Source organism: Podarcis bocagei (assembly GCF_964188305.1).
Source record: "Podarcis bocagei genome assembly, chromosome: 6".
NCBI lineage: Eukaryota > Metazoa > Chordata > Lepidosauria > Squamata > Lacertidae > Podarcis > Podarcis bocagei.
The window spans coordinates 70,349,431-70,372,189 of record NC_138130.1 but is presented as its reverse complement, the minus strand read 5'-3'; the positions used below and the strand labels follow the sequence as shown (position 1 = coordinate 70,372,189).

The 22,759-nt window shown below is 40.5% G+C and overlaps 1 long non-coding RNA gene across 1 annotated transcript; it reads left to right on the top strand.

Moving 5' to 3' along the window:
* The first annotated feature begins 776 nt into the window (after positions 1-776).
* On the top strand, positions 777-18,399 carry LOC308589186. Its single transcript, XR_014009138.1, has 2 exons — positions 777-903; positions 17,956-18,399. It is a non-coding gene; the product is annotated as an uncharacterized lncRNA (long non-coding RNA).
* The last annotated feature ends 4,360 nt before the right edge of the window (positions 18,400-22,759 follow it).

The following is a 22,759-nucleotide window of genomic DNA, read 5'->3' as shown; positions in this document are numbered from 1 at the left end:
TTATTTAGAAATTGAAAGGGTTTGGCTGTGGATCCAGCAAATAACCTTATTGTTCATTTGGGCAGCCATAGGGTTCTCTAAGTATTCATAGAAGAAACATCATTTCAAAAGAGAAGAATTGAAGAGCCATTTTGAAGTGAAATGAGGTTGTATAAACAGATTGCTCCACCATCCATTTTCCACTTACAAGCATCAAGGGGCTCTTGTTTGGCGTCAATAGCCAGACAAAATTAAACACAAGACAATGAAAGAATGGTGGCCACCCCTTGTCCACTGACAGAGAAATCAGATGCCTTGCATGCCAACAACAGCTGATCGCGTACGATGCTTGAGAACAAAAGGAGCCCTTCTGGGGAATATTTTATTTCCATGGGTAAACCTGGATTCCAGTGTCACAGTATGGTTTGTTAGATCAACCCTGAAAGCTTTTGAAATGCTCCAGTTTTGAGTTGGTCAAATATGCCCTTAAATTCAGGTTGGTCTGACGCAGTCGAAATAAATGAAAAAATTGTCCAGTAGCATCTTAGAGACCAACTAAGATTGTTCTGGGTATAAGCTTTTGTGTGCACGCACACTACTTCAGATATGGAGAGGTATCTGGTATCTGAAGAAGTGTCCATGCACACGGAAGCTTATACCCAGAACAATCTTAGTTGGTCTCTAAGGTGCTACTGGACAATTTTTTAATGCCCTTAAATGTTCTCAGACCTTTACTAGAAATCAGAATTATTACCTGACTTTTGCATCATCTTTCATCCCGACTTTCTTGACAGGCACATGGAGTGTACTCCCTGCTATGCAAATCTTTGTGGGCTGCATCTGGAACTCAGTTCAGAGGAGAAAACAAGGTCTTTATAGCCCAGGATTTTGACAGTGCTCAACAGGCAGCCAGATGACTTTGGGGTAGGTCATCAGAGGCCATGAAGGCAGCAACTCTTCATCTTGACTGTCTCCAAGACACGTGGTATTTGGCTCCTCCTCTCTGAGAGACACATCCCCCAGTGGGCATTGTGTTGCTTGTTAAACATTTATAGAAGAATTAGTACCTGGATTTGATTGTTTTCATGCTACCTCCCCATATACCGCCACAATCATGTCTTTTAGATTGGATTAGATTGTTATATTGGAAGTCTGCAAGCAAGGACTGTGTTGTTTTTAATCTTGGTAAAGAGCCTTCAGAAATTTTCACGGCAATCATCATCAAGTATTTAGACTAAACTGCTTCTGAAGTTCCACTTAGGTATAACAGCTAATAAACATTGACAGATCTATCATCCAGCTGTATCCACAGGTTCCGGACTTATTACTAGAGTCTATTTTCAGCAACAGTCCTGTGCTTCAGTTATTAAACTGAATGCTAATGATAATACTGCAGACACCGTCTTTAAGAAGGCAAAAGGGATGCAAACAGCTGAGTCACTGAATATCTCCAACCAGAGCTCTGCTCAACATTCAAGGTTCCTTGTGGTGCTTGCTTTCAATCTGAGGTGAGAAGTATATGACACTCAACAGTTTGGCTCACATTGTAATCTGAGCCACAGAAGAACTCCATCCTACTCAACACCAACTAATATACTAATTTATTCATTCAACCCTTGACCCTTTCTTCACATGAGATGAACCCAAAGAGGTCATAGTTACAGATAGGTAGCCGTGTTGGTCTGCCATAGTCAAAATAAAAAAATTCCTTCCAGTAGCACCTTAAAGACCAACTAAGTTAGTTCTTGGTATGAGCTTTCGTGTGCATGCACACTTCTTCAGATACACTGAAACAGAAGTTGCCAGATCCTTCTATATAGTGAGAAGGTGGGGAGGGGTATTAGTCAGAAGGGTGGTGGGAATGGGAGATTGGCAGATAGCTGAGATGAGCCTGTTGACGGCTCTTAACGACTGTAATAGGTCTTACAGGAAAAGGCAAGGGGTGAGAAGGTGGGAAATGGCTTAGTCATGTATAATGAGATAAGAATCCAATGTCTCTGTTCAGACCAGGTCTCTCCATGGTTTTAAGTTTTAAGTTTGGTAATGAGTTATTTGGTAATAAGTTTGGTAATGAGCTGCTGAATTGCAACTCATTACCAAACTTAAAACCATGGAGAGACCTGGTCTGAACAGAGAACAATTGCTATTCAGAAGCGTTACTGCCTCTGACCATGGAGCCAGAGCACAGCCCAGACTGTGGCTACGAGCCATTGAAAGCCTTGTCCTCCATGAATTTTTCCAGTCCTCTTCTAAAGCCACCCAAGTTGGTGGCCATCACTGCCTCATGGGAGGAAGTTCCATAGTTTAACAATGTGCTGTGTGTGAAGACGTACTTACTTTTATCCATGCAGAATCACCCAGAGCTCCACTTCACTATTAACCTTATGGAATTGCAGTGTCTGTGGTTGTGGAGAGCAAGCAGGTAAGCCTTTCCCTCCATCCCTGGCAGATAGGTCATCACTGAACTAACTCAGGTGGCAGGGAGAGAGGGAGGGATGCTGCCTCTGTTTCCATCTCAGCATCAACCATCCAGGTAAGGGAAAGGGAGAGAGTTCTTCTGGTGCTGCTACTGCTACTAGTGTTACAGACAAACAGCCAGGTAAGATGGTTTCAGAGGTGGGTGGTCAATGATAGCGATTAATAGGAGAATTTGAAGAAAGGAATCAGACCATGTCATGCCATTCTTTCAATGGAGTGGAGCTTGAAAAGGGATTGTAACTAGACTGAGGGGGGGACGGACACCTAGTTATTTTCTGATGTTTACAGTAGAGATGAGGAAGCTACGGCCTTCCAGATGTTTCTGGACTCCAACTCCTATCAGTCCCTGTAAGCATGGCCCACGATCAGGGATGATGGGAGTTGTATTCCAGAAACACCTGGAAGGCCAAAGATTCCTCATCCCTGCTTTAGGGGAAATAGTAGTAGATAGGTAGCCGTGTTGGTCTGCCATAGTCAAAATAAAATTTTTTTTTCCAGTAGCACCTTAAAGACCAACTAAGTTAGTTCTTGGTATGAGCTTTCGTGTGCATGCACACTTTGTATCTGAAGAAGTGTGCATGCACACGAAAGCTCATACCAAGAACTAACTTAGTTGGTCTTTAAGGTGCTACTGGAAAAAATTTTTTTATTTAGGGGAAATAGTTCAGTTTATTTATTTAAATATGCTGAAAGCAACTCCCCAAAATGCTAATGAATACATCATTACAATAAGAGCCAAATACTAAATCATTTCAAGTACAGCAATCCAACCAATCACTCTGTTTGATTATCAGAACATCAGAACATTTTAAAGCCATCATGAAATGAACTATTGATCATGAAAGCGTATCACTGATCATATATTACATGGGATGGAATTCAGCACAGCAGTAAACCAATTGTTCCATCAGCACAATCATTTCTACTTGCCAGGTAGAATGATCTCCCCTTCCCCTCCACCTCTACCATGTGCTGTTCTGGGGGTTCTGCTGAGGAGATTTGGGCAGGATGCAGGAGTGTGTGGGGGGGGGGGAGAAGAGGGGCAAGTCCCATTGTACTAGCAGGACTCATTGCACTGGCTTTTTCTAGTGCAACAACTTAGCTGATTCTGGCCCATAGCAATTAATAAATCTATACTATCAAGTGCATAAAGTATTTATAGAGGCCCTTAAAGTGCACACTTTCCATAGCAGCTTGATCATACAAAGTGCTTTAAAAAAAATCACCTCTTTATCAGTCCTCCATGTAGCCAGACACAATTCTAAATAAAGCCCAGGACAGGTGGGCTGATCACTGCTTCCCATCATGCCAAGGCTGTGGAGCTATTTGGTGGCTCAGTTGGTTTTATATATTTATTATGAACATGCATGTCCTGCCTTTCTCCCTTTGTGGGACTGAAAGGGCCATATATGAGATTCCCAGGAGGTCTTCTATCCAAACACCGAGAAGACCCAGGACCCATTTAGTTCCACCAAGGTGGCTGCCTCATGAGCTTTCAGGCTATACCTTTATGAATGGAAAAGGGCAATATCTTCTAGAAACATAGAAAATGTGTTCACATCACCCCAATGAGACCTAAGTTTCTCTGGATATTGGAAATATTCTCTCCCCATAATGACTGTATTCACCAAGATAAAAAACAAACAAACTTTGGGTTAATAAAAAAGCACACTTGAATATCATGAACAATGACAACAGTTCTGTGCCCAGGCACAGTTCACTAGAGGGAGCACTAACACTATTTCCTTCTCGACGGCATCATCTTTTTACAGAAATGGTTGAATTGTAGGTTGATGTGTTTTCCATTTCTAAAATCTAAATGACAATAATAAATGGGCTGAGAAATCACCATAATATAATTGGGGGAAGCTGTCTCTTCAAAAGAAAATGGAAGTATTTTGATAAGTGTGGTTCTATTAAATAGATCCTGATTTGTATGCTGAGGGACCAACCTTTGTGAAGCTGACTGGTTGATGTTTCCCTTCATAGTTAATCAGGGACTGGATCAAAGTATGCTAAATGTTCCTTCCTGAAAGGGAAATCTCTCTCCCCAGCCTTTGGAAGGAGACACCCTACAGGTGAGGGGAAAGGCAGGTAAGTAGTTTAGAGGTAGTTTGCAGCTTGAACTGGGAGGCAGAAAAAGAGAATGAGCAAGCTGTGATTTGGCCAGAGATTAAACATCTCAAGAATGCAGGAGCTCTCGACTTCCGGGGGCGGCGCGAAACTGTAATGGCGGTCCTCTTCGGGCTCTGAAGAGGGGCTCCGCGGAAAAGGGTCGTTCGCTGCGGCATAGCGACGACCCATCAAGATAAACCACGGGTAGAGTGAGCCCGTGGCCGTGGGACTCGGCGGGCACCAGAAGCTGCTCCGAAAGCACAGAAGGGACCCCGTAAGGAGACCCGGAGTGAAGGAGGGGTAGCGGTGCTGTGAGTTCATCGCTCTTTCCGCGGAAGCGAAGCCGCGCGGCTGTTACAGATGAGCGCTGATCCTTCTTCCTAAAATCAACGCTAAACTGCAAGCAACATACCCGTGAGTAAAGGGGTTTAAAATTTGGCAAAGAAATTCGGTTAATTTGGCTGAAAGCGGGAGACGAGAAAAGGGAAGTCCGTCTTCCGACATTGCTGACAAGATCAAAGCAAAGCTTTTAGAAACGGAAGCATTTGAAACGGGACTTTGGGAAGCTTAAACTTTTTCGTGCTATAAAACTTGCCTATTTTATTGAGCTTAAGGTGGAAATGGACATTGACTAAAAGAAGCAGTAGATGGTGACTTTCCTCCTATCTTTTTTCTTCTTTGGGCTGTATTTTTAAAGAGCCAGATTGTCGGGCTGCCAGAGAGAGAGACTGTGTCAAACTGCGGAAACAGTTGCAAACTGTGCTAGAAAGTAATTGTTATATTTGAGCAGAAAAGACTGATTGGGATACTGTTACAAGCACCTTTCGTGAAACTTTGTCGATTTATAAAAGGTGCTTTGGGAGATCTTGAATTTATGAAGGGACTTTTGGATTAACGAATTTACTGTTTTGAAACAATTTGGAACTTCAATGGCGGATTACTTCCTTCCTTGTCTTTGAAATCGGGTGGCACTCCCCCTACAGGGCTTTCGGATTACAAAATCCTGGGAACTGACTTTTGTTTTGAATTCCATCTCACTGGCTGTTTACTCCTGAATTTGTCTTTCCCATGGAACAATAGACAATTTGACCTTGAACATTGACAGATGTGTAATGAGTGGTGCAGGGAGAACAAGAGCGTCTAAAGCAAAGGAAACCAAAGAGGCTAAGGAAAAAGAAAAGGAAAAGGAAAGAAGACCAGCACAATTTGTACAAACAACATTGACCCAAGGACGCCGTTCGTCGGTTCCAGCTGTACTGGTGTCTCATAGAGAACAAGGGGAAATAACTGAGAAGTCCACTGAGGAAGATATGGCAGCAGGTGGGTCAGACACACTATTAAAACAAATATTGGAGCAACTATCAAGTTTAAATCAGAAGGTGGACGATCAGTCTGTGAAGATAGATAAAGCAACTTCCTCGATCCAAAAACTGACTGACCAAGTTTCCCAGCACACGCAAGCCATAGAGAAATTGCAAGGAGCAACAGCGGAAAATCGAGAATTAGCTGGAGAAGCAATCCAGAAAGTGGGAGTCCTACAAAAAGAGGTTGAAGAAATAAAAGGAGAAGTTAGGCCCCTGCACAAACAGGTGGGTGAACAACAAGTCTATCTGTCAATGGTGGAACTGAAAAATCGTGAGAGCAACATCAAATTGAGAGGTATTCCAGAACTCGAGCAAGGAGATTTGATTGGATACTTAACACAGGAATTCTCGAAGTTCTGGGGTTTAAAGGAAGACACGGATTTTAGGATTGTCTCGGCATATAGATTGGGAAGACTGGTAAGGAAAGACAGATCCAGAGACTGCTTGATAATTTTAAGAACAAAGGAAGAGAGAGACAAGATCCTAGGCCTTCACTTCAAAAAAGCAATTGAAATACAAGACAAAAGAGTGGAAATTTACAGAGATATCCCGAGGCAGCTGCTGGACCTTAGAGCCACCTATACAGAATTAGCAAAATTGCTGAGACACAACGCAATCCCCTATAGGTGGGAGTTTCCACAGGGATTATCCTTCACCTACAAAGAAAGGAAGGTTAAAATAAGAACACCTGAAGATAACCAAAGGTTCCTTCACGACCACGGAGAAGATCTCCAAAAAGGAGCGGATTGGTTTCCAGTTTTACCAGCACCAGCACCGCCCGGAAGTGGGCCAACGCCTATACCTTCGGGATCTGAACAAAAGGAAGACACCCCATCTTAAGAACATCTTAAATAGAACAGGATGTCTCTGCAGCTACTTAGTTGGAATATAAATGGCGGGAATTCTCCGGAAAAAAGGAGAAGGATATTTCATATCCTAAAAAAAGAACAATTGGATGTAATATGTTTGCAAGAAACACATGTGACTAGGCTCCACAGGAAAGTATTAATTAATAAAAGACTTGGCCAAGAATTTATCTCATCAGACAAAGTTAAAAAAAGAGGTGTTGTAATTTATGCAAAGGAGAACCTGTCGCCAAAATTTTTATTTAAAGATGATCATGGAAGAATTCTCGCAATTGAAATTCAAACACAAGGGGAAAAGATTTTGATATTAGGAATCTACGCGCCAAATGATGGAAAATCAGAATTCTACAAGAAGCTGCATGAGACAATGATGGACTATTTGGACTATGCTAATATTATTGTGATGGGAGATATGAATGGGGTGGTGTCTACAAATATGGATAAATCCCAAAATCAAAACTTAACAACAGACGGCAGACTCCCTAAAACTTTCTTTGAAATGACAGACAATATGGACTTGATCGACATTTGGAGGACAAAGAATCCTTTGGGTAAAGAAGGAACTTTCTTTTCTGATGCCCACTTGTCATGGACACGAATCGACCAAATTTGGACATCTAGAGGGCTGGCTCCGAAAACGAGAAAAGTGGAAATCTGCCCAAAAACCTGCTCCGACCACAATGCCATAAAAATGGAACTGAGACTTTTCCCAACTGGATCCTTCAGATGGAGAATGAATGACACCTTGCTAAGAGATCAAGAGATTGTGAAGAAGGCCCAAAAAACACTAAAGGACTACTTTGAAATAAATTTGAACACTACGGTGGAGAAAAGAACAATCTGGGATGCAAGTAAAGCTGTAATGAGAGGGTTTCTGATTCAACAGAATTCGATAAAAAGAAAATATTGGAATGGAAAAAAAGAAAAAATTTTAGAGAAAATAAGTGAAGGAGAGAAAAAATTGAGAATCAAACCGAAATCTAAAGAGGTGCTAAGAGAGATCAAATTTCATCAAGCACAATATTCGAAACTGATCAATCAAGAGATTGAGTGGAAAATCAAACAAATGAAGCAGAGATCGTTTGAATCAGCAAATAAATGTGGAAAGTTGCTGGCTTGGCAGCTGAAAAAAAGACAAAAGTTAAATACGGTTACAAATCTGGAGATTCAAGGAAAAATAGTTCAGAAACCAGAAGAAATAAGAAAGTGCTTCCACAGATATTTCAAAGAGCTCTACGCACAGGGGCCTCAGAAAGAATCGGAAATGGACCAATTTTTGGAAACAAATGGACTACCTAAAATAAGTCAAGATAAAAGATCAATTCTTAACAGCAAAATAACTCAACAGGAAATTGAAGGTGCCATCCAAAACATGCAGCTGGGCAAATCTCCAGGCCCGGATGGACTCACCTCCAAATATTATAAAACTTTGAAGGATTTCTTGATACAACCGTTGTTGGAGGTTTGTAACCAGATCATGGAGGGGAGGAAGGCACCGGAAACGTGGAAAGAAGCATTTATCACATTGATTCCCAAGTCAGAAAGGGAAAAGACTCAGCTTAAGAACTACCGTCCCATCTCACTCCTGAATGTGGATTACAAAATTTTTGCAGACATTTTAGCAAGTAGACTTAAAAATGTATTAAATGAAGTAATTCACAAGGACCAAGCAGGCTTTCTCCCTGGTAGACACATGTCGGACAATACCAGGAACATCATTGATATTTTGGAGCTGTTGCGAATTAGAAATACAAGGGCTGCCTTAATCTTTATTGATGCGGAGAAAGCATTTGACAACATTTCTTGGATGTTTATGAAGAAGAACTTGAAAGGGATGGGAGTGGGACGGGGGTTTGAAAATGGATTAGAAGCAATCTATTCAGAACAAAAAGCTAAACTGATAGTGAACAATGTGGTATCGGAGGAACTTCGAATTGAAAAAGGGACACGACAGGGGTGCCCTTTATCCCCTCTGCTATTTATTTCTGTTCTGGAGGTATTGCCGAATATGATTAGGGAGGACCAGCTGGTTCAAGGTATAGAGGTCGGAGCGAAACAATACAAACTGAAAGCCTTTGCAGATGACCTAGTCTTGACAGTACAGGAGCCAGTATCTAGTACAAAAAGAGTTCTGGAACTTATTTTGGAGTTTGGACGGGTGGCGGGATTTAAGTTAAACAAACAAAAAACTAAGGTTTTGGTCAAAAATCTGACACCTACAGAGATAGAGGAGTATCAGAAAGAGACAGAGCTAAGTGTGGTTAAAAAAGTGAAATACCTGGGGGTATACTTGTCCACTAAAAATTTAAACCTTTTTAAAGATAACTATGAAAAATGTTGGTTGGAAATTAAAAAAGACTTGGATATTTGGTCAAGATTGAAACTTACCTTGTCAGGCCGAATCGCAGCTATAAAGATGTGTGTTTTGCCTAAAATGCTATTTTTATTTCAGACCCTTCAGGTCGTGGACAGAATGGAATGTTTTGGAAAATGGCAGAAGGATATTTCTAAGTTTGTCTGGCAGGGCAAAAAGCCCCGAATAAAATTTAAAATACTAACCGACTCAAAAGAAAGAGGGGGGTTTGCCCTGCCGGACCTAAGGTTGTACTATGAAGCTGCAGCCTTCTGCTGGTTGAAGGATTGGTTCCTGTTGGAAAACACCGATGTCCTAGATCTGGAAGGGTTTGATAATGTGTATGGTTGGCATGCATACTTGTGGTATGACAAGGCGAAGGTCCATAAATTGTTTAAAAATCATATTGTCAGAAAATCAATTTTTGCCGTCTGGATGAAGTACAAGGATTTATTAGAAAGCAAGACCCCGAGGTGGCTATCACCTGTGGAAGCCAAGATTTCTAAAAAAAAGCCCAATATGGAGGCCTACTGGCCAAAGTATTGGGAACTGATTGAAAGAGTTGGAGATAACTGGAAGCTCCAAAGCCAGGACAAATTAAAAGGTAAGGTGCGAGATTGGCTACATTATGCTCAAATTCAAGAGGTATTTAAAATGGACAGAAAAGTGGGTTTCCAGTTGGAGAAATCGAAACTGGAGACGGAGCTGCTAGAACCAAAGACTAAGGTACTTTCGAGGATGTATGACTTGCTGCTTAAATGGAACACGCAGGATGAGACAGTTAAATCTGCTATGATAAAATGGGCACAGGATGTGGGACACAACATTATGTCTGAAGACTGGGAAAGGTTATGGAACACCGGTATGAAATTCACGGCATGTAGTGCCTTGAAAGAGAACATTATGAAAATGGTATACCGGTGGTACATGACTCCAGTCAAGCTGGCTAAAATATATCATCTGTCTGATAATAAGTGTTGGAAATGCAAGGAGGCAGAAGGGACATTCTTCCACCTCTGGTGGACCTGCCCGAAAGTAAAGGCCTTTTGGGAAATCATACATAATGAGCTGAAAAAGGTATTTAGATATACCTTCTCTAAGAAACCAGAGGCCTTTCTCTTGGGCATGGTGGACCGGAAGGTGCCAAAGAAGGACAGAACCTTGTTTATGTATGCAACCACAGCAGCTAGGATTCTCATCGCTAAGTTCTGGAAAACACCAGATTTACCCACACTGGAGGACTGGCAGACGCAGTTGATGGACTATATGGAGTTGGCAGAAATGACTGGCAGAATCCGAGATCTGAGCGAAGAAACTATGGAGGAGGACTGGAAAAAATTTAAGGACTATTTGCAAAAACATTATAAGTTGTTTGAATGTTAAGATAGCGCACGATTAAGAAATGTTATGTTTCCGCAATTTATTTTAAGAAATGATAAAGCAAGTATTGATAGAAAAAACGAGAAATATTTGAAACAAATTATTATGTTTATTAAGAATGTCAAAACTAAATTACAATTTTTTGAAATTGGTAACATAATACATTTAAAGGTATAATAAGATGGGAAACAAGATAACAAATTGCTGAACTGGCTAGAACAATGAATGCAATGCTGAGAGGATGCGAGGAGGTCCAAAAGTGAATTGCTGAAAGATGTTAAGGAAAGTTTCATAACATTTTTTCTTGTTTTTATTTTTCCTTATATATATATATATATAAATATATATATAAAATATATATATATATAAAAAATGTTTCTTGTATGTTGCCATGTAAACAAATTTGTTAATCTATGAAAAGAAACGCAATAAAAAATCTTTTTTAAAAAAAAAAAAGAATGCAGGAGCTCTCTTAAGGAAGCCAATGTGGGAATAAACAGAAGCTCTTCTACCTGCCACTAGGATTCTGCATGAGTAGTAGATGGCACAGAAGTGCTGCTCACTTGATCACCCTCTGACTGAGCTGCTGCTGCTACAAACTGGGGTGTTGAAGGGAAAGGGGCGAGGTGGCTGCAAGGTTGGCACAGTGCAAAGACACCAGCAAAGCCAATGCAGTGTTCCTGCTGGCGCATTTGCACCATGCTGAACTCACTGTACTATTCCATCAAGCTGTCCACTACTGCCTGATTAATTTCAGTAGGGCCAGTTTGCATATTTGCAAATAAAACAAATACTGCAAGTCTCCAGTGTGATCTCATCTAAAGGATACTAAACCTTTTAGTATTACTACTGGATTTCTCACCACTTGAGGAAATGAAGAATGTGTGCTACCGGCCTTGGAAAAATCCTAGCGACACTCCATAATGTATTTTTATTAGGTGAAGAGCACTCAGCAAAACACTATCTTCCTCCAATGCATAGAAGCAAGAAATTTAATATATCTCCTGATGTACGATGACCATAAGTCCTGTTCTACCAAGGATAGTCCTCATTTGCAGGGTTGTCAGAGAACAACCCTCTCCTGAAGAAGTCATCTGAAGTACTATCCTAGAACTATAGAAACATAAAGTTTGAAGGGACCCTGAGGGTCATCTAGTCTAACCCCTTGCAATGATGGAATCACAGTTAAAGAATCCCTGACATATGACAATCCAAATACTGTTTATCCCCTCAAATACTTTTAAAAAAAATCCAGTGAAGGAGAGTCCACCACCTTCCTAGATAGTCGGTTCCACAGTCAGAAATATCTTCCAAATGTTTAGTCAGAATCTTCTTTCTTGTAATTTGAATCCATTACTCCATCTTTCATGTGACAGTCCTTCAGATATTTGAAGATGGCTATCATATCACCTCTTTTCCAGACTAAACATACCCAGCTTCCTTCCTGCCCAAGTCCAGTGAGCAGGGGCCTCTGATTTGCACAACAACCTAGACAGCAGACTGAAGTCAGCTGGACTGAAGGCAAAGAAGTCAGCTGCTCAGAGTCCTCCCCACTTTGTTGAGATGTTTTCTATTAAAGTTACAGGCACTATTTCTGAATGTGCTATAAATATGAATTAGCATGTTAAAATTTAATGCTGACTGGCATCCTCCTCCTTCTCACTGGAGGTGCCCCAATTGTGGAATTCTCCCCCATCTAAAATATGGATGGCTCCATCCCTTGTTACCTTTAGATGAAAGCTGAAGAGGGCATCTATTTATTTAGGCATTTGATGGGCATTGGTGTCTGTTGTGATTGTGTTTTAACTTCCTGGTTGTAATACGAGCAGAAGCTGGTTGCTGGATGGGACTCTGCTGCTTACCAGATGGGAAGGAAGGAGACTGTGGGGAGGCTGGTGCAGTGCAAATGCGGGGAGCACCAGATTGACTCCACCAATGTGTGTGTGTTTTATGCTCCCCGCTCTGATATTGCTTTGCAATGAAGGGCAGGTAACAAATTTGTCAGATCATGTTAAAATTAAGCAGTTTACACAATGAGTCTTTTAAAAGCTGGTGACATATTTCCATCCCCAAGAGTCAACTTTCTGTCCATATTTTCTTGTCCTGGTGTACCTAAGGCTGCTCCTTTTCTGCGCACCTAATGAGTCCCTTGCAGGCTGCTGCTTTTGTGTTCTAGTGATTCAGTCGAAGTCACTTGTGGCGTGAAATGCCACTCATCATTCATGGTGGGTGATATATTTCTCTCTGTATCTTTCTTCCTATATATACTAACAGCTCTTTTGTGTATATATATTTTCTCTGGCACTTGCAAGTGTACCAGTTTCTTTCAAAACAGACCACTCAATCATGAAGAACGATCTGTGTGGCACAGGAAGTACTACATTTCTTTCTCTTTCAGTTCTTCAGAAGGGCTGGGTACCAATTTTCCCCCATCAGCTCCACCAGGGAAAATGCATTGTATAATGATATACAAATCAAGTGAATCTAGCCCCTTCTTTTTGGACAGCTGCTTCAAGATAAAGTAAACCAACCCTCCATGTAGAGATGGCCTTTGACTGGAAATATGAGGCCTAAGGGAAAAGGCTGGGAGGAGAGCTGAGGGCAACAGCAAGGTGAAAGGGTTGATGAAGAATCTAGAATGCCTAGGGATGGATGTGCATGATAATCTGAAAAGGAGCTCATTGAGGTCCAACCAGGGCTCAATTAGAAGCATTGAGAAGAAGTAACGAGTAAAGAAACAGAACGAAGGTAACTGGATAGCGTAATTATTGGAACTGGGGGAGGCATTGGGAGGGAAACCAGTCTGGTGTAGTGGTTAGAACATCTGAATAGCTTCTTCAGACATCCCTGCATTGTCAGTGATCTTCAGATTACAGGCTTTCCTACCATTCATTGGTGCCCTTAAGTTGCTGGGTTTTGTAAAGAAGGATAGTGGCATCCTAATGCGACTAAAATTACGGGAAAGCAGAGGTTGGCCTTGCAGGTTTCATTGAGGGTCTTCCTCACTTTACTCCCCACCCCCTGTAAATGCAAGTCTTGATGGTTGGGTGTCACGGTCACTGAACTTGCTCTATGAACACATTGCAGGAGAATTTGTGCAATATTTTTCTAATTTTCTTTTTTTACAGGACTTTTACAAAGATGCCCAGGGAAATATGAAATATTACTTTTACTGCCAGAGTGAAATATTCAATAGAAGCAACTACAGCATGAAACAAAGTGTTCTTCTGAATACTTTTGGGATTATTTTTTTTAAAAAAGGAAAGAACCTGAGGTTGGAATTTTTATATACTTTTAGCGGTTAAAATATAGTTTGTAAAGGAACAGGAGCAAACAGTCATGAATAAAGAGCATGACAGCAAGTAAGAAATCTTCTGTGACTTCTGAATTCACCTTTATAAATATTGTACATTGTGCCACATTCTCTGTAATCAAAATGGAACAAGTGTTTCCTTCCTCACCTCTCAAATATGTACAAAACTGAATAGACATGATCTGTCTGAATAGAATAGCTCTGAGCTCTTTTGAGATGTTCATCTTCTGGGTTCAACCAGTATAGAAGAGTGGGAAGGCAAGGGTGACAGCTTTGTCTCTCATCATCTTTCCATCACCTTCCATGAATTAAAGGGTGACTATCTGCAGCAGGGGGCCAGCTCTACTTGTGTTGGCTCTCTGTGCAGTGTGAAAGCCTTGGAAATTAGGGTTCTATATAGTGATGGGGTGGAGCCAACCAGGAGCCCACCAGTGAATAGAGCCTCACTGGTGGACTGCATATTGGCTATGGCCATAGCGGTCAACCAGCAATGAATAAAAGCCATCTGCGCCTGACTCCCTCCCTTTCATGTGCCTGTAATTGTGCATCATTAGCCTTTTATTGCATTCAAGGTCAAGGCTTTTGTTATAAAATTTAACCCTATTTTGCTTCCTAGGTTCCTTCTTTAACCATGTTTTTGCTTCCTTTATTGCCTATCCTTGCTATGGTGGCCAGTGGTGGCCAGGAAGGACTTTGCCTGCAGACAAATTGAAGGTTTTGGTTTACACATAGCAAAATGGCACAACTTTTGGTGGTTGAGGCACTAAGTGGAATCCTAGTCATTAAGCTTTTGAGTGAAGTGGTGCCTCATCCTGTCATGAACCAGCAGTGTAGTCACTGCTTAGAGGGGTCTCAATGGAAGTCTCTGTCCAGAAGCCAAATGGAGGCCATACAACTTCCAGTGACAGTCTTAGGACTGGTAGATTGGCATCACAGGGAGGTCCTAATCCTTGGCATAATAATAATAATAATAATAATAATAATAATAATAATAATAATAATAATAATAACCCTACGTTTCAGCCCTCCAGCAGGAAGCTAGAAAATGCCTGAGCCAAAATTCTATCTACATCTGTAATCAATAAAATTGTTGCCATTTTTAATTTTAAAAATTGTTGCCAGTTCTGTGTCTGCCTGAGTTTCTTTATCACACTTTAGCTATACCTGCTGCGCAGGGGAGGGTGACACTGCAAATAGCGATGTAACCCAGAGGATGAACACCAGAATAGGGCTAGCATCTTTCTGGTTGTTTTTATAAAGCCCCTGTTTTGTAGATTATATATATTCTCTCTATTATGCTGTGCTTGATCTAAACATTGTTTGTTGGTTAAATATCATTATCTGCTCTTTTTGTTTGTTTATTTTTTAGTGTTGGTTTACAGGATCTTGAAAGTTAGGGCTTGCAGCACTGCATAACAACATGCAGAAAGTCTCAGGACCAGAGGCAGCTGGTGGAGAGGAGTTGTGCCGCACACCTAACCCCTAGTCAACCATGTTGCTGTGCTTACTGGAAAGGAGAGGATGAGATGGCTAGGAGGTCAGTGCAGTGGAAGCCCAGAGGCAGAAGCGGCTGATAGGTTCTGCTGCCGTGTGTTCACTGTGCTGACCTCTCCCTCCTAATAAGCACAGTGGTGCAGCTGACGGGTGGCTGTGTACATGGTAATGTCCCTCTCTGCCCTGTCTCTCTGCCCTGGCATCTTAAATAAAAACAATTGATATAGTAGGACTTGGGGGGGGGGACCCTGGTGAGAATGATAAGAATTATCTGTGAAATATCCTTAGTCCACAGAACTACATCTCCCAAGCTTCCCTGGGAAGAGAAAATTAATACTATACTTCTTTCAGTCTTTAGTGTATATGTGGCCTAACTGAAAGGAGGTTCAATTCAGTGCATCCCTCATTCCCTCCTACCAGCGACAAGCAAGTAATGTAAGAGCTTTGATTTGACAAAGAGGCACATAACAAAGGAAAAGATGCTATTAATCACTGGATATTATATAAATCTGAGAATTCTTACATGTGAATGGTTTAGCAGAAAAACATACACAGGTTTTTCATTAGCATTTGGTTTATTTATCACATTCCTGAAATAAAGCCTAACAGATGTGACTGTGTTTGCAGATCAGGCAGCACATATTAATGGGGAAAGAGACTTGATATTTAATTGAAGCATGTGGGACAACAGCAATGACACCTGACACCTGGGGATACCTGCCACAGTTTGGACTATATGCTGCCACTGATTGTTTTCCTTTGACTTCGCTGATGATGATGATGATTTATCAGATATTTTTTGCAATATAAAGAGCAAACAAACCCACACGCATCAGTGTGCAGCTGAGCAATGGATTGAATTCAATTAGGCAAACAGTTCAAGAACTGTTGTTCCTCATAAGGCTTGCTTTCCAGACACTTGAATCCCTCAGTGCCAGGCTTTGGGTGAATTCAGACAGAAAGGGAAAACACACACACACATACACCAAACAACACGTGTGAGGTCTTTTCCAGCACTAATAGGGGGTAAGTGGATCCTGTGACTCCACAGCTGAAGGAGGTCTTCAAGATTATAAGAGCACTCAGGTAAGTTCTGAGTGGTGCCATTTGTCCACAGAGCATTGTGAAAACATGTTATATGAAGCTGCCATACACTGAATTGAGCCATCTTGGAATGCAGGGAATCTGCATTATTTTAGATCAGGCTGTTTGTCCAACAGTCTGTTCTGACCAGCAATGTCTCTCCATCGTCTTGGGGAAGCCCTATCACATACGACCTATCATTTTAAGTGGAGATGCTAAGGACCAAAAATGGGACATTCTGCATGCAAATTATGGGCTCTGCCACTTAGCTAGGGTCCATCTGCATCCAACCCATCACCATATATTCCGGCAATGTTTGGTCACTGTGGGATACAGGATACTGGCCTTGGTAGGGCCTTTGGCTGATACTGCAGAGCTTTTCTTATGTTCTTGGTACCCCTGCCCCCCCCCCACTTTGCATCAGGGCTCGCTGTGATGCAAAGAATTGTGCCACTGTCCAATATGGAGGGCTTTGGGGTTGTTGCTCGTCTAATAATCAGAAGCCATATTTGGAAAACCGATGCTTTACTCCTTGCATTGACATATGTTGGAAAGCAAAAACAGGCAGGACTCTAGAGTGTTGTTCACATAGGTGCATGAAACCTGAAGACATAGTAGCTCCCCCCAGGGGATTAATGTTGACAGATTTCAGAATAGTAGACCCAGCAGTTTCTGTGCTAACCCCCTTGCAAGTTTTTGTTTTTCAAAGTGTTTTCAAAAGTAAAAAGTAATAGCCATGATGGAATTCTAAGAGCCTAGGTAGGCAGGTATTTTTAAAATAGTAGACTCAAGCTTATTGCATCATCATGCTGCTAATGCTAACTTCTTTAGCATTTGTGTGTTGCCTGTATGCACAATATACTGGACTGTGTATAAAATGTATTAGTCTTTGGGGGACAGAACTATCAGCATTTAGAAGGGGAAAAAACTGCTGAAAGCTACTTAGAGCCCATAGGATAAAGGGATATAAAGTACATCTATCTATTAATGAAGCTAACAGATAATTAATATTGTGGAGATTCTCATTAGTATTCTGCCATTTGAAGTACTGTAATATAAAAATTAATATAAATCAATATCAAGAAACAAATACAGTCTTCTGAAGCTGAAGGTTGAACAACAGTCCTTAGTGGGACTACTCTAAATTAGTTGCAGCAGATAGACAGGTACAGCTTTCAAAATCTGCGTCCTTCTGAAAATCCTGCAATGCTTGGTTCCATATCCCAGGCAAATGAAAACTCCCCCCTTCCCCTTTTTAAAAGTGACTTCAAGTATATTTATTGCTTGGAGGTGACCATTAATTTTGCATTGTGGAGCACGTTACATTTCTCCTGTGTGCACTATTGCTCTCAGATCATTTCCAGTTCCTTTGCACTCATTCCATTTGGTTTTGCTGTGGTCTGCATTCCGAAGATTAATAAAAAAAATATATTCTGCTACCTCTTCAGTCTGAGCCTTCCTTCTGAATTGATGACCTTGATGTATTAGTCAAAGCTCAAATATAAATACCTTTTCTTTTTTTTTTTGCAGAATGGGACCTACATGGCATCCCTGGATGTTCTTGTGATATATAATTTCTCCCTCCAACAAGGTGAAACTCATGCATATGAAAGAGGAATACAACAGTTCTCACCGTCTGGTATGGAGAACCATTTGGAAAGAGAAGACCCAAGGCAAATGTCAATCCTGATGGTAATTTCTGCTTAAGTTCTACAAGCAGAAAAACAATACAAGTGCCAAGATTGCCATTTATGTGACTTCTGAGGCTGGAATATAGAATGAAGATGTACATGGAAATGAGTGGTTGAGTTCAACTGTCTTGTATAGAGCAGCTCAGCTCTGACTTGCTGAAAATTAATATTTCCATGACAGATGGTACATTGTTCCTCTATTTTCCAAAATTGGATTCAGCTCTATGCTAGAAATTCCTGCCATATAGGGTGCCCATTGAACACTTAATATTACTCTGTTTCATTTTCTGTTTGTTTCTTTTTTTACACTACACATACTGGGATCTTAAAAAGTACTCCGTTGTGCAGGAATGGCATTTGTTTTCTCATCACATAATGGGAAGGAATTGTTAAGTTCTTAGGACTTAAAATGAAACAGGGGAATCGGCTTCAGAAACACAATAACCTGGAAACTTGGGTCCTGCGGACTTTTCGTTTTACATCTTCTCCATCATGGGACATCCATGCCAGGGAACGTTGCAGTCTCTTTGCCAAATGGGGGTTTATTCTGTTTGGGGCCACTCCGGCCACTGCCATTAGGTGAGTCAGGATGGATTCTAGCATGGTGAGATTTCCTTCCATGTCCTGACCTATGTCTTGCCAGGGGGTGGGGGACATGAGCAAGAAGCCGCAACCTGCATTGTATTGCAAGGATGGAAAGCAGGTGAGGATGCAGTTGAAGGCGATGAGGAGAGAGCTGTGCGACCAAGAGGCAAACCTTTCCCTTCCCTCTGTTTTTTCTCTCATGTATCCTGAAATGAAGAGAACAAAAAGAGGGACAAATCTCTTCTGCTCAGGGGCAGCACTGCAATAAATGAACTTAACTCTTTAAATGAATGACATAACTCTTTAAAATATATTAGGTGTGTGCACCTAAAACTGCACTGCAGAAATGAAGCAGCCTTCCCATTAATGGCTCCTTTGGCCACGTCACAGCAGCTCCTTTGCCTCAGACCTTGAAGCAGGTGGGAACACCTGCCCTGAGAGGAAGCGTTTGCAGCTCAAGCTCTTTCTGATAAGAGGGTAAGAAGAGATTTATAAATGTATTATACATACACATAACAAAGTACTCCATGAGCTGTTACTTTTATCTTTTGTTGGACAAGTGATCCTGACAGACAGGTCTATTATTCTTATCTGAAAATGCTTCTTCCATTCTCACTCTCCCAACACCTCACAGTGCAGCCACAGATTTTAATGGATTTAGAACTGGTAGCTGACTCAGGTCAGCTAGAAGGCCACGATGTCAGTGAAAAACAAGTGCAAATGGGGGGGGGGAGAGAAGGGGGGGAGATAGAGAGCTGAAGAGAGAGAGAGAGAGAGAGAGTACAAAAAAAGACACTGGGCTCAGATATACAGGCAAAAGGATCCCCCATCACGAGCAGAGGATGCTGGCAAGCTCCTTCTAACTATGTTGCATTCGGTCACAATGAAGCCTACAAATTACATTTGCTGTTTCACATAAAGTCAATTCTAGTCTTGAGCAAAAGATGATGCCTAACTCACCCATGCTTGAAATCAGCATTTATGTTAAATTATTGACTTGAGACTGTACTTCCTTCCACTGTTTGCACTCTACTCTTGTATAAGCAATGAAGATATTAATTAGTGCCCTTGGCATAGCAGACCGATCTGTAAATGGGCACTGGGGGATGGGAGAGGGGAAACAGGACTATCTGCTGCCACCTCATAAAATGATAGGGGTCACTAGTGATGCAGGAAGACTCCCTGAGGAAGGTATTTACAGTACAGCTCTTGACTGGACATGTTGGCCTTGCCATGCCATCATTGCAAAAATAGTCTTCAGCAAAGCAACTAAACCAAATCTCTCCCCTTCACCTTACACAGTCAAAGTTATCACCACAGTGAGCTATGGAGTGGAATGGAAGGAAATTTTGGCCAAGGAGCTTTGGTTCGTGGTTTATTTTATTTATTTTTATTTACTGAATTAGTTAGACGCTTTCTCTCTTTTTTTTTTTTGCAAGTAAATTTTTATTCAGAATTTATAAAAGAAAAAAGAAAAAAGGACAAACAAATACAAAAATAAACATTTTAACATAAATTATTCATCCTATTTCCATGCTATACAAAAAGTAAGCGTACAATCATACAAAAAAATAATATAAACATTAGGCTCTACTTAGCCTTTGACTTCCCTTCACCCTTTTGGTAAGTATCAAATAAATCCCGGGTTGCGTAATTAGTTTATTAAAGTTTATAATTATTAGCTGATAGAGTTTTTCTAATACCGCCAGTTCCTCCTATATATCTGTTCCAATATATTTCCAAAATTTACTCCAATTTTTTTGAAATTTCTGGTCGTCTTGGTCTCGTATTCTGCCTGTTAATCTATCTAGCTCGGCATAGTTAATCATTTTGACCTGCCAGTCACTTACGTTAGGTATAGTTTCTGTTTTCCAGTTTTGTGCCAGCATAATTCTTGCGGCTGTGGTGGCATAGAGAAATATTTTTTTATCTTCATTTTTTATTTCCTTACCCATAATTCCCAGCAAAAAGGCCTCAGGTCTTTTGGGAAAAGTATATTTTAAAACTTTTTTAAGTTCATTATAAATTGCTTCCCAAAAAACCTTCACCTTGTTGCATTGCCACCACATATGGTAGAGGTCTCCCTCCACTTCACCACATTTCCAGCATGTCTTATTTTCTGATCTATAGATTTTAGCCAATTTTGCCGGCGTAAGATACCATCTATAGAGCATTTTCCAAACATTTTCTCTCAAACTCGTACAGGCCGTAAATTTAATATCTCTATTCCACAATTTCAACCACTTTTCAAACTCAATGTTATAGCCGAAGTCAATTGCCCATTTAATCATTGCCTCTTTGACTTCCTCGTCTTTTGTATGCCATTCCAGTAATATGTCATATATTTAGACAATGTTTTGTTTTTACCTTCTATTATTTCTATATTAAATTTTGATTTCTTGTCCTCAAAGCCCATTTTTCTTTTATCTTGCTTTAACATATCATTCACCTGATGATATTGTAGCCAACCGGTGAATTGATCCTTTATTTCCTCATACGGTTTAAGTTTAAGCCCTTGTTCTGATTTTCTTACCAAATCTTCGTAAGTGGCTGTCTTCCCTTCCATGTTGGTTTTTTTTATTGTTAAGACCTCTACCGGTGAGATCCACCATGGTGTTTTTCTTTCAAGAAGGTTCTTATTTCTTTCCCAGACCTGATATATTGGTCCCCTGAAAATATGATTTAAGAAAGCCCTGTGGACTTTCACCTTCTCATACCAGAGATATGCGTGCCACCCGTACCAATTATTGAAACCTTCTAAATCCAATAGGTCTCTGTTCTCCAGTTTTATCCAATCTTTTAGACAAAGTAGGCACGCTGCTTCATAATATAGGCTCAAATCTGGGAGAGCAAAACCTCCTCTTTCCTTTTTATCAGTTAATATTTTCATTTTAATCCTTGGTCTTTTCCCCTGCCAGATGAATTTCATCAGGGTTCTCTGCCATTCTTTACATTGTTTTGAACCTTTAATAACTGGAAGAGTTTGAAATAAAAACAACATCCTCGGCAAAACATTCATTTTAACCACTGCTATCCTCCCTAAAAAGGAAAATTTCATCCTCCCCCATATTTCCAGATCTTTCTTTATTTTTTTCCATGTAACTTCATAATTATCTTTATATAGGTTTATGTTTTTTGCCGTGATCCACACTCCCAAATATTTCACTTTTTTCACCACCATGATTTCCACTTTTTGTTCTAGATCTTTCGTTTCTTCCTTAGTTAGATTTTTAACCAGCATTTTAGTTTTATTCTTATTTACCTTAAAACCTGCCACCTCTCCAAATTCCTCAATTTTTTGTAATGCTTCTTTTACACTATCTTGTGGATCTTCCAAAGTCAGAACAATATCGTCGGCGAAGGCTTTGATTTTGAATTCCTTCTTTCCTACTCTAATTCCTTTCACTTCTGTTGCCTCCCTCAGTCTCTTATTAAGTACTTCCAAAATTATAATAAATAATAAGGGGGACAGGGGGCAACCTTGTCTGGTCCCTTTATAAATGTTAAAATGTTCTGTTGTATTATTATTTATCACCAGCTTTGCTTTCTGTTCTTTGTATATTGCTTCTATGCCTCTTCTAAATTTTTCGCCAATTCCCATCCTCTCCAAAACCTTCTTTAGGAAGTTCCAGGAAACATTGTCAAATGCCTTTTCGGCGTCTATGAAAACCAGTGCAGCTTTTCTGTCTATTTTCATGTCCAAGTATTCAATAATGTCAATCAAATTCCTTACATTATCCCGTAATTGTCTCCCTGGGAGAAATCCTGTTTGGTCATCATGAATTTTATTAATTAATACCTTCTTTAATCTTTCCGCCATTATGTCTGCAAATAGCTTATAATCATTATTTAATAATGAGATTGGCCTATAGTTCTTTACTTCCATAGTGTCCACCTCTTTTTTAGGAATCAATGTAACATAGGCTTCCTTCCAGGTATTAGGTATCTTTCCTTCTCTCAATATATTGTTCATAACCTCTCCCAGCACTGGTGATATTTGGTTAATTAATATTTTGTAATATTTGGCCAGAAGGCCGTCCGGTCCCGGCGCCTTCCCA